This window comes from Oratosquilla oratoria, chromosome 10 (genome assembly GCF_046742065.1).
Source record: "Oratosquilla oratoria isolate Oo_2021 chromosome 10, ASM4674206v1, whole genome shotgun sequence".
Classification (NCBI taxonomy): Eukaryota; Metazoa; Arthropoda; class Malacostraca; order Stomatopoda; family Squillidae; genus Oratosquilla; species Oratosquilla oratoria.
The window spans coordinates 68550722-68575721 of NC_134786.1; the positions used below are offsets into that span (position 1 = coordinate 68550722).

Genomic DNA, 25000 nt, shown 5'->3' on the forward strand with positions numbered 1-25000 from the left:
ACACGCACTCACGCGCACACACGCACTCACACGCACACACGCACTCACGCGCACACACGCACTCACACGCACACACGCACTCTCACGCACACACGCACTCTCACGCACACACGCACTCTCACGCACACACGCACTCTCACGCACACACGCACTCTCACGCACACACGCACTCACACGCACACACGCACTCACACGCACACACGCACTCACACGCACACACTCACTCACTCTCACACACGCACTCACACGCACTCACACACTCACACGCACACACGCACTCACACACTCACACGCACACACGCACTCACACGCACACACGCACTCACACGCACACACGCACTCACACGCACACACGCACTCACACACACACACGCACTCACACGCACACACGCACACACGCACTCACACGCACACACGCACAAACACACTCATACCCATACACACACACAGACACACACACGCACGTACTCATACTCACACACATCACTCACACTCATCACTCACACACATCACTCACACACATCACTCACACACATCACTCACACACCCACTCACTCACTCACACACACTCATACGGACACACTCACACTCACACACACACGCACACACGCACTCACACGCACACACACTCACTCACACGCACACACTCACTCACACGCACACACGCACACACGCTCTCACACGCACACACGCACTCACACGCACACACGCACTCTCACGCACACACGCACTCACACGCACACACGCTCTCACCCCACACACGCACTCACACGCACACACGCACTCACACGTTCACACGCACTCACCACGTACACGTGCACCCACACGTACACGTGCACCCACACGTACACATGCACCCACACGTACACATGCACCCACACGTACACATGCACCCACACGTACACACGCACTCATACACACACACTCATATACACATACACATACACGTACACACGCACATACCCACTCATACGCACACACTCACTCACACGCACACACGCACTCACACGCACACACTCACTCACACGCACACACGCACTCACACACACACACACACACACACACACACACACACACACACACACACGCACACAGGCACTCACACGCACACACGCACTCACACGCACTCACACGCACTCACACGCACACACGCACTCACACGCACTCACACGCACTCACACGCACTCACACGTACACACGCACACACGCACACACGCACACACGCACTCACACTTACACGCACACACACGCACTCATACACACACACGCACTCACACGTACACACACGCACTCACACGCACACTCACACGCACACGCGCACTCACACGCACACGCGCACTCACACGCACACACGCACTGACACGCACTCACACGCACACACGCACTCATACGCACACACGCACTCACACGCACACACGCTCTCCCACGCACACACGCACTCACACGCACACACGCACTCACACGCACACACGCACTCACACGCACACACGCACTCACACGCACACACGCACTCACACGCACACACGCACTCACACGCACACACGCACACACGCACTCACACGCACACACGCACTCACACGCACACACACGCACTCACACGCACACTCTCTCACACTCTCTCACACTCTCTCACACTCTCTCATACTCTCTCATACTCTCTCATACTCTCTCATACTCTCTCATACTCTCTCACACACTCACACACTCTCACACACTCTCTCACGCACTCTCTCTCTCTCTCTCTCTCTCACACACACACACACACACACACACACACACACACACACACACACACACACACACACACACACACACACACACGCACTCACGCGCACACACTCACTCACGCGCACACACGCCCACACGCACTCACACGCACACACGCACTCACACGCACACACGCACACACGCACTCACACGCACACACGCACTCACACGCACACACGCACTCACACGCACACACGCACTCACACGCACACACGCACTCACACGCACACACGCACTCACACGCACACACGCACTCACACGCACACACGCGCCCACACGCACTCATACGCCCACACGCAATCATACGCCCACACGCAATCATACGCCCACACGCAATCATACGCCCACACGCACTCATACGCCCACACGCACTCATACGCCCACACGCACTCATACGCCCACACGCACACTCCCACACGCACACTCCCACACGCACACTCCCACACGCACACTCCCACACACACGCTCCCACACGCACGCTCCCACACGCACACTCACACACTCACACTCACACACTCACACACTCACACACTCACACACTCACACACTCACACACTCACACACTCACACACTCACACTCACACACTCCCACACTTTCACTCACACTCTCTCACTCTCTCACACTCTCTCACACTCTCTCACTCACTCTCTCTCACTCACTCTCTCACACACACACACACACACACACACACACACACACACACACACACACACACACACACACACACACACACGCACTCAGGCGCACACACGCACTCACGCGCACACACGCACTCACGCGCACACACGCACTCACGCGCACACACGCACTCACACGCACACACGCACTCTCACGCACACACGCACTCTCACGCACACACGCACTCTCACGCACACACGCACACACACGCACACACGCACTCACTCGCACACACGCACTCACACGCACACACGCACTCACACTCACACTCGCTCTCTCACGCACTCACGCTCTCACACGCACACACTCTCTCACACGCACACACGCACTCTCACACTCACACGCACTCACACTCACACGCACACACCCACTCACACGCACACACGCACTCACACGCACACACGCACTCACACACACACACGCACTCACACGCACTCACACGCACACACGCACACACCACACGCACACACACACACACACACACAAACACTCACACACACACACACACACACACACGCGCACGTACTCATACTCACACACATCACTCACACACATCACTCATACACATGACTCACACACATGACTCACACACATCACTCACACACCCACTCACTCACTCACACACACTCATACGGACACACTCATACGCACACACACACGCACACACGCACTCACGCGCACACACGCACTCACACGCACACACGCACTCACACGCACACACGCACACACGCACTCACACGCACACACTCACTCACACGCACACACGCACTCACACGCACACACGCACTCACACGCACACACGCACTCACACGCACACACGCACTCACACGCACACACGCACTCACACGCACACACGCACTCACACGCACACACGCACTCACACGCACTCACACGCACACACGCACTCACACGCACACACGCACTCACACGCACTCACACGCACTCACACACTCACACGCATACACGCCCTCACACGCACTCACACGCACTCACACGCACTCACACGCACTCACACGCACTCACACGCACACACGCAGTCACACGCACACACTCACTCACACGCACACACGCACTAACACGCACACACGCACTCTCACACTCTCACGCACTCAAACGCACTCACACGCATTTATACGCCCACACGCAATCATACGCCCACACGCACTCATACGCCCACACGCACTCATACTCCCACACGCACTCATACGCCCACACGCACTCATACGCCCACACGCACACTCCCACACGCACACTCCCACACGCACATTCCCACACGCGCGCTCCCACACGCACGCTCCCACACGCACGCTCCCACACGCACACTCCCACACGCACACTCCCACTCGCACACTCACACTCACACACTCACACTCACACACTCACACACTCACACACTCACACACTCACACTCACACACTCTCACTAACACTCACACACTCTCACTAACACTCACACACTCTCTCATACTCTCTCACACACTCTCACACACTCTCTCACGCACTCTCTCTCTCTCTCTCACACACACACACACACACACACACACACACACACACACACACACACACACACACACACACACACACACACACACACACACTCACACACACACACACACACGCACTCAGGCGCACACACGCACTCACGCGCACACACGCACTCACGCGCACACACGCACTCACGCGCACACACGCACTCACACGCACACACGCACTCTCACGCACACACGCACTCTCTCGCACACACGCACTCACACTCACACGCTCACTCACACGCACACACGCACTCGCACGCACTCTCACGCACACGCGCACTTACACGCACACACGCACTCGCACGCCCACACGCACTCACACGCACACACGCACTCACACGCACTCTCACGCACTCACACGCACACACGCACTCACACGCACACACGCACACACGCACTCACACGCACACACGCACTCACACGCACACACGCACTCACACGCACACACACGCACTCACACGCACACACGCACACACACGCACACACGCACTCACACGCACACACGCACTCACACGCACTCACACGCACACACGCACACACGCACTCACACGCACATGCGCACTCACACGCACACACGCACTCACACGCACACGCACTCACACGCACACACGCACTCACACGCACACGCTCACTCACACGCACACACGCACTCACACGCACACACACGCACTCACACGCACACACGCACTCACACGCACACACGCACTCACACGCACACACGCACTCACACGCACACACGCACTCACACGCACACACGCACTCACACGCACACACGCACTCACACACGCACACACGCACTCACACGCACACACGCACTCACACGCACACACGCACTCACACGCACACACGCACTCACACACGCACTCACACGCACACACGCACTCACACGCACACACGCACTCACACGCACTCACACGCACACACGCACTCACACGCACACACGCACTCACACGCACACACGCACTCACACGCACACACGCACTCACACGCACACACGCACTCACACGCACACACGCACTCACACGCACACACGCACTCACACGCACACACGCACTCACACGCCCACACGCACTCACACGCCCACACGCACTCATACGCCCACTCGCACACTCCCACTCGCACACTCCCACTCGCACACTCCCACTCGCACACTCCCACTCGCACACTCCCACTCGCACACTCCCACTCGCACACTCCCACTCGCACACTCCCACTCGCACACTCCCACTCGCACACTCCCACTCGCACACTCCCACTCGCACACTCCCACTCGCACACTCGCACTCGCACACTCGCACACTCCCACTCGCACACTCCCACTCGCACACTCCCACTCGCACACTCCCACTCGCACACTCCCACTCGCACACTCACACTCTCACACTCACACTCGCACACTCACACTCGCACACTCACACTCACACACTCACACTCACACACACACGCACACGCACGCACTCACACTCACACACTCTCACTAACACTCACACACTCTCACTAACACTCACACACTCTCTCATACTCTCTCACACACACACACGCACTCACACGCGCACACGCACACTCCCACTCGCACACTCCCACTCGCACACTCCCACTCGCACACTCCCACTCGCACACTCCCACTCACACACTCCCACTCACACACTCTCACTAACACTCACACACTCTCTCATACTCTCTCACACACTCACACACACTCACACACTCTCTCACACTCTCTCACGCACTCTCTCTCACACACACACACACACACACACACACACACACACACACACACACACTCACACGCACACACGCACTCACACGCACACACGCACTCACACGCACACACGCACACACGCACACACGCACACACGCACACACGCACTCACACGCACACACGCACTCACACGCACACACGCACTCACACGCACACACGCACTCACACGCACACACGCACTAACACGCACACGCGCACTCACACCCACACGCGCACCCACACGCACACACGCACTCACACGCACACGCTCACTCACACGCACACACGTACTCACAAGTACACACGCACTCACACGCACACACGCACACACGCACACACGCACTCACACACGCACTCACACGCACACACGCACTCACACGCACAGACGCACTCACACGCACAGACGCACTCACACGCACACACGCACTCACACGCACACACGCACTCACACGCACACACGCACTCACACGCACACGCGCACTCATACGCACACGCGCACCCACACGCACACGCGCACTCACACGCACACACGCACTCACACGCACACACGCACACAAGCACTCACACGCACACACGCACACATGCACACACGCACTCACACGCACAAACGCACACACGCACTCACACGCACACACGCACTCACACGCACAGACGCACTCACACGCACACACGCACTCACAAGCACTCCTACGCACTCACACGCGCACACACGCACACACGCACACACGCACTCTCGCACTCTCGCACTCACACGCACACGCACACGCACTCACACTCACACACACACTCACGCACACACGCACTTTCACTCACACGCGCACTCACACGCGCACTCACACGCGCACTCACACGCGCACTCACACGCGCACTCACACGCGCACTCACACGCGCACTCACACGCGCACTCACACGCGCACTCACACGCGCACTCACACGCGCACTCACACGCGCACTCACACGCACACACGCACTCACACGCACACACGCACTCACACGCACACACGCACTCACACGCACACACACACACACACGCACACACTCACACACACTCACACACACACACACACACACACGCACTCACACACACACACACACACACACACACCCCCACACTCACACACTCTCACACTCTCACACACTCTCACACACTCACACACTCTCACACACTCTCTCACGCACTCTCTCTCTCACACACACACACACACACACACACACACACACACACACACACTCACACGCACACACGCACTCACACGCACTTACACGCACACACGCACACACGCACTCACACGCACAGACGCACAGACGCACTCACACGCACACACGTACTCACACGCACTCTTACGCACTCACACGCACTCACACGCACACACGCACTCTCTCACACACACACACACACACACACACACACACACACACACACACACACACACACACACACACACACACACACACACACACACACACACACACACGCCAGCACACACACACACACACACACACACACACACACACACACACACACACACACACACACACACACACACACACACACACACACACACACACACACACACACGTGTTTGACATGATACAGCAACAGGGCGTCTTGGGAGCAGTGAGGCTTCTGGATGTCATTTGGTATTCAGAGAAACTAGACATAAATAATGTTGCCAGATTGCACGTAATAGATTGCACAGAAACCTGGATGAGAAAAAGTTCGGAAGGAATATGATAATCTGGAATTCCGTTCAGACGGCAAAGATTTGGCTGAGAAGTGATCGGGTGTGAAAGTTGGACATTGAGGACAGGGGTGTTGGGAACATCGGTATTGTACCAATAGGAGACCTAATGGTACACGAGTTTAGAAGAATAAGGAATGTTGGAAAAGAAAACTAAAAGGAAGTCGGTAGAGATACAGAGAAGACGAGAAGTAGCAAGTAAATAAAGAAGAATTTATTTATTTCAGGGTAATTGAATCTATATCTACCTTGATGAAATACTTTCGTAATGGCAGAAGTTGAGAGAACTTTGTTCATATATGGTATCCGTCTTGATAAAGGCATAATATCAGCAATAGATTGCTGTGCCATTAGTTTAAAATTATAATAATAATAATTTACGGTTTATTGGGTATAGTATCATTTCTGCTGAAAATATACATCCTACAAGAAAATAACAATATAGTACTATGACAGTGAGTAGACGTTGTTACAAGTTTTCAAAAACTAGACAAATAAAACAGCAGGCTTAGTAATAGGTATGTAGTACAACAATGTAAATTCTAGTTGTTGATTAAGTGCACAAATGTCGGTATGGGGCTCTTCTTATACCGGTCGGTACGTGCTCTGATCGGTTTGATGGAATTATGGTGCCTCACCAGGCACCGTGGAAGAGGTACCTGATGAGGTAGTAGGTTCCGGTGCCGAGGATGTTTGACCAGGGTGACCGCAAACGACCTCAAACTCTGAAGATAGCGGTCAGCAAGGGTGGGTAGTCCCAGTGTGGTGAGAGCGTGCTGGTAGGTGGTGTAATCTTTGCCAAGGATTGTGCGACAGGCTCTTTTCTGCACTTTCTCCAGCTGACGCTGCTGCGTCAAAGTGAGAGAGGATATCCAAGAGGGGGATGCGTACATCAACTTGGGCAAAATGAAGGAAGTGTAGATGGTCTTGAGATCTTCAGCCTGTGCCCCTAATGAACTGTGTGTGTGTGTGTGTGTGTGTGTGTGTGTGTGTGTGTGTGTGTGTGTGTGTGTGTGTGTGTGTGTGTGTGTGTGTGTGTGTGTGTGTGTGTGTGTGTGTGTGTGTGTGTGTGTGTGTGTGTGTGTGTGTGTGTGTGTGTGTGTGTGTGTGTGTGTGTGTGTGTGTGTGTGTGTGTGTGTGTGTGCGCGCGCACGTGTTTTACTCTTTTGACGATAGAAAGTTTTGCTAATGCGTATGTAGTTTTAAGTATATGTACAGTACAGATCATAATTTAGGAAAACTAAATCAGTCGAATTCCATGCCATTTCGATAAATTAAGTGCAATAAAAGACCCAAGGGTTTTACAAAGGCAAAGGATTACAAGGCCGGAGCATGCCGACAGGAGACCTTTTGGTCCATATCTAGGTCGGATGCGAAAAAAAAATCATATTAATAATAAAATAATAAATAAAAACTATGATAACGTAAATAACAAACAAAATACATAAATAAATGCATAGGCATAGTCAAACAATAAACAAACAGGTAAATAGTAAATAATAATAAATTGACATATAACCAATAATAAATGAAAATCAGACAGACAAATGACAACAAAACAAAAACAAATAATATAAGATAAATTATAATCATTACAGCATCTTACTTAGGTATTTATCTAAATGATTCTTAAAGCTTCGAACTGAACTACATTGCACTACCTGTGCAGGAAGTTTATTCCATTCATTAACTACACGGTTGGCAAAGTTGTTTCTACCTACTTCCAAATTGAATCTATTTCCGGACAGTTCGAGACCATTGTTTCTTGTCTGATTCTCATTCAATGTAAAAATTTGGTCACTTTTGATGTCAATTCCCTTTAGAATTTTAAAGACCTGTATCAAGTCACCTCTGAGTCTACGCTTTAGCTTAGTTTTAACTCCATTGGACTTAAGTAAACGTAACCTTGGCTTTTATCCCTAAGAAAATGTATGCATGAAACGGTTAAAAAGAAATCCAACCAAAATTGAAATCAAACGAATCACTTCATTTGATGGCGTAAAAAATGCGTTAGAGATGAAGTAAGATGAAAGGCGGGTGAGCTTATTAGAAATATAAAACTGACCGAAATGAATGAAAAGGCCCAAAGAGAGGGAAAATAGATATATTCTGAATATGGAAAAGTCATTTAGGGTAGAAAGGGGGCCAATTACGCATTTTTGGGTGCGTAACTGTCTCCTAACGAATATCACTGAAAGAGTTTGGGTGTTGTGAAACCCACAGAAGATGACGGGATGCTATGGAGATGAACATCTTGGCAGAAGGAATTATGAAAAAAGTGACATCTGGTAAGGAGATTTGTAACGCCGTCACTATAAATCTATTTCCATCGGTTAAAGGAAAATCAGACCCACATTATGGTAACAACCCCGTCTGGACCCGTTGCCATAAATGAATCAAACTTTTTCTTGAAATGTAATGACGTACAATCTTCCTATTTTATACGGCATAATGTTAAATCTTATTCAGTTAATGGGTAGCCTCCATTTGTAACTAATGGATTTGTAAACCTTATACGAGGAGTCTTATTAGTTGTATGTATTAATTGTCTTTTCCCCCTTGTGTAAGGGTGTGGCCGAGTTGGACGAATACAGAAAAAGGATTCCTTTTACGAGACAGATAGGAGCATGCTGGCAATGTTCTTATCCCTTCGTCACATGAACATGAGAAGAGAGATGTAGCCTTGGGAATCACAACAGAGTGATTTAAGGTACAGTTTGCTTTATTTTATATCGATGATTTATTTATTCATTTATTCATTTATTCATTTATTTATTTATTTATTCATTTATTCATTTATTTATTTATTTATTTATTTATTTATTTATTTATTTATTTATTTATTTTGATATGTTTTTATTTGTTTATTATTTTCTAGTTATCTATTTACTTGTTTATCTATTTATCTATTTATTATTTTATTTATTTTTGTTTATTTTTTTAGATGAACTCTTGTTTTGCAGGCTGGAAATCGTCATCACACAGCTACATGCCACTCTTATGAATACAATATTGCAACAACTAGGCACGACAAAGTTAGTGAAACGTTACATACGACTGTGCTCACGAAATATGGCTTCATTTGAAGCATAGGAGATAATCTCCAGCCAGCCCTGTCCTATTCTAGGTCTTTGGCTGACCCATTTAAAGCCCTTCCCTGCCCAGCGTTAGGCTTTTCCCTGTCCAATTATGCCCTGGTCTTGTTTCAGTCCACGGCGTTGGCTAATCATCACCGCGCTTCGCGGCGCTTCTACACGTAATGAACTGACCTAGTTTGATTGTCTAATTCCAGTTCCTATGTTCAGAACTGTCTGCACGTTCCAGTTTGCCCCACTCTCGTGAGCGTGAAAATCTAGAACAATCCTCACCGCCTCCCAATGGCTGTCATCTCCCTCAGCTGTTTATGAACTTAAGACACAGATGATGTTTTCTGGTGTAGCTACTGTATACTTGTCCTGGCGATTTCTTCTGATTAGGCCGTATGGCGTATTACCTGCACAAGTTTTATACAGCAGACATTTTAGGAACGTCATTATCATCCCTATGGACCAGAGTCACGCAGCATTATTTTACATCTTCTCAGAAAAGGAATGTTGATCATTTTGGTTTCTATCTTTGTGTTTTTCCGTCCTCGTTAAATCTCTCTTTAGGGTCTATATGACTCCACTTAGTTGCAATATTGTTCCCAAGGAAAGAAGCGCTGGTTAATGCTATTTCTAATTAGGCAGTCTGTCATAATCATTTACTTACAGAAACTTTCAATTACTGTTTAAATTCTTTTGTAACAGAGGATCCCTGGTGTGAATAGTGTACCACTAGTTGAAATGTGATTTTGTAGATGTACCGAAATTACTGTGGATATGCGGCCTTGTTGCATTACTTCTGACCCAGGGCAGTGGGCGAGATACAGGGATGACCCGTCATCCAGGAGCACCCAAGAAAAGAGGGAGGGAAGGGTGGTGAATGGAAGTGGAATATGTGGGAATGAAATGGGTGGTAGTGGATTTATGCCTTTGACTTAATTACCTCCCTTGTAAGGGGGAAAAACCCTTAGTATATGTATGTATGTATGTATGTATGTATGTATATATGTATGTATGTATGCATGTATGTATATATGCATGCATGTATGTATATATGCATGCATGTATGCATGTATGTATGCATGCATGCATGTATGTATGTATGTATGTATGTATGTATGTATGTATGTATGTATGTATGTATGTATGCATGCATGTATGTATGTATGTGTGTATGTATGATTTCTGAAGCTTTAAAAAGGACTGTAAGTATGGCAAGGGCCCTGAAGCTTCAGGAGGAAAATATTTACTGAAGGAGGAGAGAGAGTGAGGGCTGAAGTCCGGCTCATTGGCTGTGACGAATCCCCTCACTGGTTCTGTTCTGAGAGGCGACAGGCGATTTCGTTCAGCGAAGAGCGTCAGACACCTCGAGTTCGCAGGTGGTTAAGACGCCTCCGTCTCTTCGTTATAATGTTGTTTTGATTGCCGTAAAGAAATCCTAATTAGCCAAAGACAGTCCCTCGTGATGTGGAGTTATCGAGTATTCTTTCACTTACAATTAACAGTGTCTCTATACTTGGGGACAGAAGTTAACGACGAACAAGTGGATGGGAATCATCGATTTCGGAAAATATATATATATACGAAAAGAAAATAAGCGGACTTCGGAAGTAAAATAATCGAGTTCGAGACTGAAGCAAAAAAGACTCTTCTGGAGTGAGTGCGACTGTTGTGGTACATCTCCAAGTCTTCGCTGGCGTGTGCAGAGTCTAATGGGCGTGTGTGCCACTTTCGACGGGGGAGTAGAACTTTCATTGGGCGTGTGTGTCACTTTCAACGGGAGAGAATTACTTTCACTGGGAGTGTGCCACTTTCAACGGGGGAGGAGAACTTTCAATTGGGCGTGTGTGCCACTTTCAACGGGGGAGAACTTTCAACTGGGCGTGTGTGCCACTCAACGGGGGAGCTGATTTTTCAATCGGGCGTGTGTGCCACTTTCAACGGGAGAAAAGAACTTGCACTGGGCATGTGCCACTTTCAACGGGGGAGAACTTTCAATTGGGTGTGTGTGCCACTTTCAACGGGAGAGAACATTCACTGGGCGTGTGCCACTTTCAACGGGAGAGAAGAGCTTTCAATTGGGCGTGTGTGCCACTTTCAACGGGAGAGGAGAACTTTGAATTGGGTGTGTGTGCCACTTTCAACGGGGGAGGAAAACTTTCAATTGGGCGTGTGTGCCACTTTCAACGGAAGAAAAGAACTTTCACTGGACGTGTGCCACTTTCAACGGGGGAGAACTTTCAATTGGGCGTGTGTGCCACTTTCAACGGGAGAGAAGAGCATTCACTGGGCGTGTGCCACTTTCAACGGGGGAGAACTTTCAATTGGACGTGTGTGCCACTTTCAACGGGGGAGAACTTTCATTGGGCGTGTGTGCCACTTTCAACGGGGGAGGAGAGCTTTCATTGGGCGTGTGTGCCACTTTCAACGGGAGAGAAAAACTTTCAATTGAGCGTGTGTGCCACTTTCAACGGGAGAGAAGAACTTTCACTGGGCGTGTACCACTTTCAACGGGGGAGGAGAGCTTTCAATTGGGCGTGTGTGCCACTTTCAACGGGAGAGAACAACTTTCACTGGGCGTGTATCACTTTCAACGGGGGAGGACTTTCAATTGGGCGTGTGTGCCACTTTCAACGGGGGAGGAGAACTTTCAACTGGGCGTGTGTGCCACTTTCAACGGGTGCGTTTAGGACTTCCAACGGGTGAGAATGGCACTTTCAACGGGCTACAGGTCCCTGTGGCACGCGAATGAAACGGGTGGGCGCGATTACTTTGATTAATTTCTTTCTTTCCACTTTCACGTTTGGTCTTCATCACTTCCGTCTCTAACACAAATGCTTTATCGATGTACTGAAAAGGAATTCGTACATCATACAAAGAATATCAATAAGATTAATGTGTAGTACATGAAATTCAAACGAAGCTCACAACATACATGACATACAATAGAAACAGATATCCATACTCAAACACATATGAATATCAATACAATACACTGTGTGTAAACAAGTATACATAGTTCTATACATACGTGAGTATTGAAGCATTAATAAAAACATAAACAAGTATATGCGCATACATATGCTTACGATGTTAACATGAGAACATAAGAACATAAGAATGAAGGAGACTGCAAGAGACCATAAGGCCTACACTAGGCAGCTCCGTATCCATCACCACCTGTCATCCCCATCCATAAAGTTGTCTAATCGTTTCTTAAAACAACTGGTAGTTTCAGCGCTTACTACATGGTTACTAAGTTTATTCCATTCGTCGACCACCCTATTAGTAAACCAATTCTTGCCTATTTCCTTTTTAAATCTAAATTCGTCCAGTTTATAACCATTACTGCGAGTCCTGCCCTGTTGTTTTAATATGATGACCTCGTTTGCATCACCCTTGTTAAAGCCTTTGATCCACTTGAACACCTCTATTAGATCACCCCGCACTCTGCGTCTTTCCAGAGAGTGTAAGTTAAGGTGCCTAAGCCTCTCTTCGTAAGGCAAATTTCCAAGTCCATGTATCATTTTGGTCATTCTTCTCTGTACTGATTCTAGTGAATTGATGTCCATTCTGTAGGACAGAGACCAAAACTGTGCCTCATAGTCAAGGATGGGTCTAACTATCGCTAGATAGAGTTTAATAATTACCTCTGCACTTCTATTCGTTACCATCCTAGCAATGAAACCTAATGCTCTGTTAGCTTTATTCCTGGCGCTAATGCACTATTTCCTGGTTTTAAGGTCCGAACTCACTAGAACTCCCAAGTCTCTCTCGCACTCAGTTTTCTCTAAAAGCGTGTTATCTAAGCTGTATCTATTTTGGGGGTTGTGTAGCCCTACGTTTAACACGCTACACTTAGAGATATTGAAGTTCATTTGCCATTACCGAAACAAGATAAAAATCAAACGTAATTTTTGTAACTAGAGGGTGGTGGATGGAAGGCTGGCTGATAGAGTATTAATGGACTATATGGTGGTGACCAGGAGTATGGTAGGAAGAGTTAAGGATGTACATGTTCTAAGGGGAGAGAGTGGGGGAATATCAGATTATTTCCTGGAAGGTAAATTGAGAGTAGAGAATAGGTGGAGAAAGAGGAAAAGGGAAGAAGGTAGAGAGGTACTTATAGTGAACTGTTTAAATGAGAAAGAAAAGGAGAAGAAGTATAAGAAGAAGCTGAGAGAGGAGTGGGAGGGAGTGAAGGATAGAGTAGAACTAGGAGTGGAGGAGGAATGGGGATAGTTCAAGGAGGGAGTCATAAGAAGTGTAAAGATGGTGTGTGGAAAAAGGAGGGTGGGAGGAAATAGAAGGAAGGGTAGCGAGTGGTGGGATGAGGAAGCAATGAAGGGTGTAGAAGAGAAGAAGCAGGTTTTCATAGGTTGGCACAAATTAAGACGAGGGAATCGTATGAGAGGTAAAAAGTAAAGAGAAGGGAAGTTAAGCATAAAATAAAGGAAGCAAAGAGGAGAGCTGATGTGAGATGGGGTAAAAGTATGACAGAAAATTTTGAAAGTAATAAAAAGATGTGGAGGAGGATAGGGAGGGAAAGGTAGTTGCAGTGGGAGGCTATAAGAAAATGAGAGTGATGAGTGAGAAAAATGGAGAAATAGGGAAAGATGAAGTGAAAGCAGCTGTTAAGATGATGAGAGCAGGTAAGGCACCTTGTCTGGATGCATGCCATGCAGAATGTCTGAAGAAAGGAGGTACAGTTATGGTGGACTGGCTGGTGAGGTTACTTAATGTGGGTAGAGTGCCGGAGGACTGGAGGAGTGCCTGTATAGTTCCACTTTACAAGGGAAAGGGGGACAATTGTGAATGGAGTAGTTTCAGAGGGATCAGCTTGTTGAGTGTAGTTGGGAAGGCTTATGGGAGGGTCTTGATTGAGAGGATTAGGAGAGGAACAGAGGGAGTAGTTGGTGAGGAACAGTGTGGTTTTAGGACAGGTAAGGGTTGTGTAGATCAGATCTTTGTGGTAAGATAGATATGTGAGAAGGCTATAGGAAAAGGTAAGGATGTTTTTTGGGCTTTTATGGATTTGGAAAAGGCTTACGACAGGGTAGAAAGGAAGGCACTGTGGGAGGTACTGCAGATATATGGGATAGGAGAAAAGCTGTTAAGAGCAGTCAAGAGTTTTTACGAGAGTAGTAGAGCTTATGCTAGGATTAGAAATGGAGAGAGTGAATGGTTTGAGGTAAAGGTGGGGCTTCATCAGGGATGTGTTATGTCGCCCTAGCTGTTCAATCTATACATGGATGGGGTGGTGCGAGAGGTGAATGCAAGAGTGGTGGGTCAGTGGTTGGAGATGGTTAAAAAAAATGGAGAAAAGTGGGAAATAAGCCAGTTGTTTGCTGACAACACTGCTCTTGTAGCAGGATCAGAGGGGGGATTAAGGAAGTTAGTGACAGAGTTTGAGAAGGTGTGTGAAAGAAGGAAGCTGAAAATAAATGTTGGCAAAAGTAAGGTGATGAGATGTACAAGGGGAGAGAGTGACAGCAGGCCGAAAGCGAGCATTAAGGGAGAGAGACTGGAGTAAGTGGTTAGTTTTAGATACTTGGGTACGAATATGGCAAGAAAGGGAGGAGTGGGGGTGGAGGTAGAATGTAGATTGAGAGAAGCAAGTAAATGCCTTGGTGGATTAAAAAGTGTAATGAGAAATAGATATTTGGGAATGGATGCTAAGAGGAGGTTATATGAAGGAGTGATTGTGCCTACAGCACTTTACGGGGCAGAAACATGGAACATGAGAGAGGAAGAGAGGAGTTTGAATGTGTTTGAGATGAAATGTCTGAGAAGTATGATAGGGGTTGCTAGGTTAGATAGAGTGAGAAATGAGGAGGTGAGGAGGAGAACAGGGATGGAAAGGCAGTTGGGAGATAGCGGGGTTGATGAAGGAGTATTAGGATGGTTTGGACACATGGAAAGAATGAGTGAAGAAAGATTAGTAAAATAGGTGTGGAAGGCAGAGGTGGAAGGAGTGAATATGAGGGGGCGTCCTAGAATGAGATGGATGGATGGGGTAAAAGGGGCATTACAAAAGAGAGGAATGTCTGTTGAGGAAGGACGAGAGAAGACAGAAGATAGGGGTGAATGGAGAAGGGTTGTGTAAGGATGATGCTGTGATGCATGAGGGGGAGTGAGTTGGGGATGGGGGGGGGTGAGGAAGTATGTATGAGAAATAATTTGACGCAGCCCGAAGGGATTTCTCCCCGTCTTCTTTTCTGCATGAGGGGACGGAGAGGGGGGGGGGTCACCGGATTAATGAAGCGATCTTGCTCTGGATATGCTGTGTCTTGCAACACTGCTTCTGACCCAGGGTAGTGGACAGGATGCAGGGATGACCCGTCATCCAGGAGGTGTCAAGATGAAAGGGAGAGAGGAGGGTGGAGGGGAGTGGAATATATAGGAAATGGAGTGGGCGGGAGGGGTTTCTATTTATGCATGCACCGAAATTATCTAATAATCCAAAACAAAGATGAACAAGACAGATTATAAGTCTCACTAGGACCAAAGGCTTATCTAAGACAAATAGAATTGTCTAACCCTAAAATATGAAAAAAATATGTATCTATTTACTTATCTATTCATTTATCTATGTATTTTTCATCAATTTATTATGTTTATTTGTCTTTTTATTCACAGTATCTATTTATTTGTTGGTTTGTTTTCGTATTTGTTCATTCATTTATTTCTTTACCTCATTATTCATTTGGATATTTATTTATCTATGTATTTACCTATTTACTCATTTATCAATTTTTTCATTTACCTATTTATTTGTTTATTCGTTTATCTATATGTTGATCTATTCGTTGCATTACTATTATCATTTTTTGTGGAAGGAGGCTGCACTCGGCTAAACAACCTGTCCGTAATTAGAATGAATAATTGCCATAAACACATTAACACTGTCGTCATAATTGATACAGCTCTATCTACCTGTCGTATACATATTATCAAAATTCGAATTGATCACGGAAAGATTTCGAAACGTTCTCGAACGGACTCGTTAACAAATCACGAGCTGATCCTTTCGCAAGAGTTTCTTCTGTGTTTACGTATTGATTTCGAACCGTTTCGAAGCTGGCTCACGGCTCACTTCACAGGATCCTCGAGCACCCAGCATCACCAGTCCATCCCAGCTGCTCCAACAGACCCGGCTAAATGAGATTTGACTCAGGTGCAGGCGTGCGTGCATAAACCTGTGTGAATTTGTATATGTGGAAGTTTATTTGAGCGTGTCTGTGTGTGCATGTGTGTGTGCGTGTGTGTGTGTGTGTGTGTGTGTGTGTGTGTGTGTGTGTGTGTGTGTGTGTGTGTGTGTGTGTGTGTGTGTTTGTTAATTCATTTGGGTCCTGATAAATGTGTGTGTAAATACATATGCAAGTGTGCTCGTATAAATCTGTGTTAATTTCGTTTACTCCGTTTTCATTTTGTATGTTGGACAGAGCAAATCAGTGGAAATCGTCACAGGAGAAGGATTCAATTCAGCTGCCAAATCTGAAATGCTTGTCTGTCACCAGATACATTTCAGTGATCAACTTGCCTATGCAGGTTGACACACTGAAGCCTGTGTCACACTAAACACATTTTCTATCACTTTTGCAAATCCGTTTGCATAGAAGGATTCAGTCGCAAAACAGTATTTTACATACAGTATTCTTATTCACCTAGTGGGTTATAATTTATATGACGATAAATCCTTAAGCTCTGACATAGTTGTGTCATAGTTCATATTCTATTTTAGTTTACTTAAAATCAGTTTTATCGTGTAACTAATCTAGTACTTTAAGCATATCTGATATCGTTGGTTTCTATTTCATTTTTATAATTCTAATGTACTTAATCTGGCGTGTCTCTAATATAGAGTAACTTATATTTTCTAGTATGACTTGTTAAGGAGAAAAGGTCTCAGATGTGGACGATGTTACAAAGAATAAACTGCAGTATAACTCAGATCCGCAAGGTGAAAATATGCTTGTAATCCATCCTACAGGTGACATTCAGATTACGGTAATTAATTATTTAATTGATTTAACTTAATCCTCATTTGGTTTCCAACATTAATAGATAAAGATTCATTAAAGATTATTTCCGATTTATTTTCAATTTATATTTCAATTAAATTCGTTCAGTCAATATTCATTTCTTATTTTCCTTTATATTTCTTTTCCACTGCATAAGTTCATCTGAATATAATCTCTTTCAAGAATATAAGAATTCTTCTCAGTTTGAACTAGTTCGGTTGTTTTTAATTAATTAACATTATTTGGCCTAGTATTTATCTTCAGCATTCATAAACTATATCATATCTCTATATCATATTTCTATATATGTTCCTCTGGTGCCTTTATATCTTTTGTATATCTGAAGTATCTTTTAAGTCAGCTGGGAGCTTTTTAGATATTTTTGGGGCACGATCTACAAACCGTGAACGGAATATTGCCACTGGGAAAATTGCCACTGGGAACATTGCCAATGTGGGAACATTGCCAAAGTGGGAACATTGCCACTGGGAACATTGCCAATGTGGGAATATTTCCACTAGGAACATTGCCAATGTGGGAACATTGCCAATGTGGGAACATTGCCAATGTGGGGAAATTGCCACTGGGAACATTGCCAATGTAAAATTGCCCATTAAAAAAATATATATATATATTTAAAAAGACAGTAAACAGACGTTTAACTTTTACCAAAAAGAGAATTAGTTAGTTTACTAGTTAACTGCCATTTACAACATTTTTAGCTAGTTTACAGCAATTTTTCGTTGGTGTTTTGTTTACATAACTTTGTTGAAAATTTTTTGCTTCGAATTGCTTACGGTTTTAAAATAAATTTGTTCATTCTAAGATAAGACCCATAATGACAAATGTGAACGTGGAAGTGATGTGCTCGTGGATGAGCTGCAATACATATATAATAAGCATACCGAAAATATGAATGACAGTTATTTATTGGGAATATTCCCAAAGAAAGCAAAAGAAATGCAAAGCAAGATTGCACAGAAAGGCATTATTAGAAAATGTTGAGATTTGGAAATATGTTAATGAGCACAACCACTCTGCGGCAAAGGATGTAGTCGAAGTTACTCAAGCAACTTTAAAGGCTACAACATCTCATCAATCAAGCCACGTATTGGAATCACAAGCCGCTGCTACGAGTACACGCACTAACGGTTCGTCGAACGCGGTTCGACAGACACGTATTTAAAGTGATGTGTGAACGGGGTATTTGGGGTTTAACCAACATGTTCGACAACCAAATACCCCGTTCACACATCACTTTAAACACGTGTCTGTCGAACCGCGTTCGACGAACCGTTAGATGAAGCTACACTTTCGCAGTTACCTTCTGCATGTACCATAATCAGAAATGCTCGAAAATGGAGAAAAAATAATGCTAATTTTCCAGCTGTTTCGATGTCACTTATAGGATACGCCATACCACAAGAATTTACTGTTTTCGACTCTAGAGAAAGGTTTCTGCTATAGGATTCAGGAGTGAATGATGAAAATCGTATGCTTATGTTTATAACTGCAACGGGTATAGAAGATCTAAAAAGTCTCAAAAACTGGGCCATTGATGGCAAGTTTAATTAAAGTGACTCCGGAAATATGTTATCAGCTACTTACCATTTATGTTCAAAAAATAATCTTAGCATTCCTCGAGCATTTGTTCTCTTGCCTAACAAAACCGAATCAACATACAGAGTATGCTATGAAAAAATTAAAGAGTTATTGGATAACAAACAGCCGACATTAATGCACGCATAAGGAATAGTGTTGATAATTATATAAATGCCCATGATCAATTAGAATATTTGAAGTCTATTGCATACAACATGCAAATATCTTAAATTTCTAAATATGTAAGTGCTATTTGAATAATAATCTATTAAATTTTAAATTGATTCATTTTTTTATCATAATATCACTTATCAGATATATCTTTATATAAACTCGATTTCTAGATATCATCATGCTTTTTAAACAAATCATTGTCTTTTTGAATAAAAGTTTGATTTTTTTTAAACAATTCTTATCCTTAATTTCAACTATAAGGCTAGAAACATGTGTTGAAAAGAATGGGCAATGTTCACAGTGGCAATTATCCCACATGAGTAAAGTTCCCAGTGGCAATACTCCCACATTGGCAATATTCCCAGTGGCAATTTTCCTAGTGGCAATTTTCCTAGCGCCCTTCAAACATTCTATCTCCTGTCATTCTACTGAAACTTGATTCAAATAAAAGGTGTTTCTCTTGTGAATGTCTAACTCGATGCTGGTTGACAGTGCAAATTGCTTTAGTCTATCTATCACATACTTGGGTTAATTGGCTCTTACTATTTCATAAGAGAGAAAGCATCTATACGACTCGATTCTTATGGGCAACTAGTACAGGAATATTGACCCAGAAGTTATTGTCAATTTTCCTTTTCTTTTTCACAAGTTTATTGGCTTTACTTTACATAACGCGTAGTCCATTTAATGTATCATTTAAGTCTATGATTAATAGTTACAGTAGTCATATTTTAAGATTGTGATCATTGTGACTTGCTTTTGATATTCTATAAAAAATGCAACATTTCCTAGGCAATGACAACACAGTTTAATTGTATTCAATATATATCTCTTTGGAGTGAAATAATGATCACATATTGCTAATTACTTTCTCATTTTTATTACTATATTCACTTTATTTGCTTTTTTTCTCAAACTGGATAAGTTTCTTTAGAATTTCTTGTTCTAAAAAACACATATTCTGTTCTTCTTTATTTGACTATTTTCTTAATCACTATTCTATTATTGTTGCTAACTGTGAAATAAAACAATGTATCCTTCGTACATAGATTAAAATGAATGTAGCGTTTCTCTATTGATCTGTTGTTTCTAGTATTTATGATAGTTTTTCTTGTATACGTTACAAGTTGACCGTGTTTACTCGCCTGTGGCTTCTCATTGTTGATCTTTTTTATAATTACTGGTCTGAGATAATTTTCTATCCATTATAATACACATCCACCAATGCAGATTTATTTCTGATTTTTTACTTAAATACCGTGACATTTGATATCAAATACTGTAGTGAGGTCAAGAGTGATTAGTGTTGCACACTTTCAATTGTCTATTATTCCCATTGAATTAATCATAACTGAGCATCGAGTTTTTACCTTGAGTGATTTTTATTATACATGCTAATCAATTTCTTGGAAGAGTATCATCCTCTTTTCGGTATTGAAGTACCTATTCATTCATTTTTGTTTATATGGCAATTCGATATTTTATTCTGGAGACAATGGCGTGGCTCTTAACATATACATTTCTTGGTTCACGATGACTTTGGTAAAGATGGTAAAGGAAGAGAAATAAACATATCTATATTTCATTTAAATAAGCTTTTTTCCTCAGTATTACAAAAGCTTATGTCTTTTTGCAACTCTGTATAAAACGTATACTTCGTTAAACATCTAAGATGCGAATAGCATCATCGTAACAAAGGGTTCAATCATGTTGTAAGTCGTAAGATAAAGGGTTCAATCATGAGTTTAGTCATGTTGTAAGTCATAACATCAAGGGTTCAATCATGTTGTAAGTCGTAGCATAAAGGGTTTAATCATCAACCAAAATAAATACGACTTTTGTAAAGATATTAACAACTGAAATAGTTAGTATTAGTATTCTATTGAACATAACTAGTGCTTTTATCCCAGGGAACAATATCACCCCGATGGGTGGTGATATTAAACATGGGAATGAAAATGAGGTATAGTCAAAGTTAAAAAGGATAAATATATTTCAGATAAATGATGCGTGCTTCTGGTTCCTAGAGACGTTTCCAAAATCATTAAAAATTAAGACAACTACTCAAACATCTATACTTTAAGGAAGTGTAAAGTTAGTCTTAAAAAAGACAAAATAATTATTTTTATAAACTTATAAAATTACTTAAATATTTTTATATTTTAGGGTACTGTAAACTACATTAAAGCCTTAAAGACTTGAAATTGCTTAAACAGAGACGCAATGGTTTCCCTATGCACTTGGAAAAAAGTTATTACTTCTCGTATAGTAAATAAAACAAACCGAGACAATGCCACTGGGAAATATCGGAGAGCACCCATCTCTGCTGAGGATAACGACCAAATCTGTTCTCTTGAAGTTAAGTACGAAAAAAAAAAGTTTTTATTTCAAGCAAAAATATATACAAAAATATGTAATATAAGTGAAAGCATAATTATATACGCAACAAAATAACAGACTAAACCGAAATGTTAATACTAAAAGTACGAAAAAAAATAAAAAAATATAAAAAAGTACAGTGAAGTGATACACATTTTACTGATCGATTGAAAGATACATTTTTATTTCAAGTACAAATATATACAAAAATAAGTAATATAAGTGAAAGCATAATTATATACGCAACAAAATTACAGACTAAACCGAAATGTTAATACTAAAAAAAGAAGTACTATGCAACGTCATTTAAAGAAAAAATACAAGAACAAAAAGGTTGAAAAAATGCCAAAGTAACAAATCTTAGATCAAGACTCAACTTTATAACATATGAATAATATCAAGAACATCCATATATTATTACTAAATAGTCCTCATATAAAGAATGAACTAAATCAACGTTCCAATTTTGTTGACAAGTTGACTTGAAGATTGTGAAGTTGTTCTTGTTGTTGTTGTCATTCCCTAGACTGTCTGTCCGAGCAGTCCCGTCTCCCCAAGGAATGCCATAGCCGAAACTGGGTTTTCCCACAAATCCTTTATAGAACGTATGTTGTGTTGTTTGCGTGCATGATTGTGTATAATGCAGTCTTCCATTATGTGTTGTATGGTATGGGGTGAAGTGTTACATCCTGGGCAGCTGTTCACAATGCGGTCATCCAGCCTCTTCTGGTAGCTTAGAAGTGCTGGGTGGTGACCGCACCGCAGTCTGGCCAAGTGGACTCTTTCCTTTCGTGGGAGAGAGGATTCAGAAGGGTGGATATCAGGGGGTCTGGCATGCAGCAGTGTGTTGTCTTTCAGTGTGTTAATGGAGCGGTGAGTGATATGATTATGAATATGTTTCTGGAGGCTGATATTTGGTGGTTGTGGAGGAAGAGAAGAGAGTATCTGTGCGTGATAAAGGTCTTTGGGTGTTGTTTTAATGTTTCTTGGTGTGTGTGGGTGTTCTGCTATGTAGTGTAGCGGGTGTAATGTGTTTGTGGTGGCTGCGGCAAGTGTTTGTGTGCCTCTCATGTCGAGGTGGTCCTTGACTTTGAGGACTTTTGTTTCATGGTGTAAATGGTCTGTAGGTGTTGTATTTGTGCAGCCTGTAATTGTTTTTAGGGCTTTGTTTTGTATGATTTGAAGGGTGTTGTGGTGTGTCTCACTGAGATTAGGAGCCCATGCAGGACTCGCATAATTCAACACTGAGCGTATGCATTGTTTGTATATTGTTATATTAGTTTCTTTGTTTTGTCCAAATGTTGTTCCATTGATTGACTTAAGTGCGTTAAGTCTGGGTGTGCATTTGTTTTTTATGTTTGTGATGTGTTGTTTGAAAGACATGGATGTATCGTATGTTACACCAAGAATTTTCGGTGTGTTTGTGTGTGGTATTAGAGTGTTGTTGATGTAGAGATGAGGTATGTATTTGTGTTCTTTTGTCCAGTTGGTGAGAAGTGTTGCTGTAGATTTGGTTGGAGCTATTTTGAGTCTGTTTGTGATGAACCATGTGTTGAGTGTGTCAAGGTATGGCTGGATTATTTCTGCAGCTTTGTCTGTGTTACGATGTGTGCATGTGATTGTTATGTCGTCTGCGTAGGAAGAGATTTGTATTTCTGAGGTGTCTGGCGTGGGTAAGTCATGCATGTATAGATTAAATAGTGTGGGGGATAGAACTGAGCCCTGTGGTACTCCGTTCTTAATGTTTCTGATGTGCGATGATTGGCCATTATATGACACGTAAGCATTCCTACCTGCCAGATAATTGGCCAGCCATCTTTTGGTGTTATTGTGCATGTCTGTGTTATATATTGTATTTGTTAGGTTGTGGCGGGGGATAGCATCAAAAGCTTTACTAATGTCTAATGTTATAAGAAGTGTTCTTTGGTGGGGCCTATCTGAATTGATGCCATCTAAAATTCTTTGTGTGAGTTTTGTCAGAAGAGTGTTTGTGGAGTGTAGTGGCCTAAAACCGGGTTGTGAGTCAGCAAGGGGAATATGTGGTGTGACAAGTTTAAGTATTAGGCGTTCAATGACTTTAGAGGGGGTGCAGAGAAGTGTGATTGGACGGTGCGATGTTGGGATTGTTGGGTCTTTGTTCGGTTTTGGAATGGTGATTATTTTACCATGCTTCCAGATGTCGGGTATAGTGTTGTGTGAATAGCTGTAGTTTGCAATGTTTGTGAGTGCGTGTATACCTTGTGGTCCAATGTGTTTTAGGTGGATGTTGCTTATGTTA

General features: G+C 44.2%; 3 pseudogenes; all 3 read left to right on the forward strand.

Annotated features, from left to right (window-relative positions):
- Nucleotides 1–624, forward strand: part of LOC143028956 (uncharacterized) — a 14260-nt pseudogene extending 13636 nt beyond the window's left edge.
- A 377-nt stretch (nt 625–1001) lies between these two features.
- LOC143029024 (uncharacterized) lies at nt 1002–2472 on the forward strand (annotated as a pseudogene).
- A 232-nt stretch (nt 2473–2704) lies between these two features.
- Nucleotides 2705–17708, forward strand: LOC143028957 (uncharacterized; annotated as a pseudogene).
- The last annotated feature ends 7292 nt before the right edge of the window (nt 17709–25000 follow it).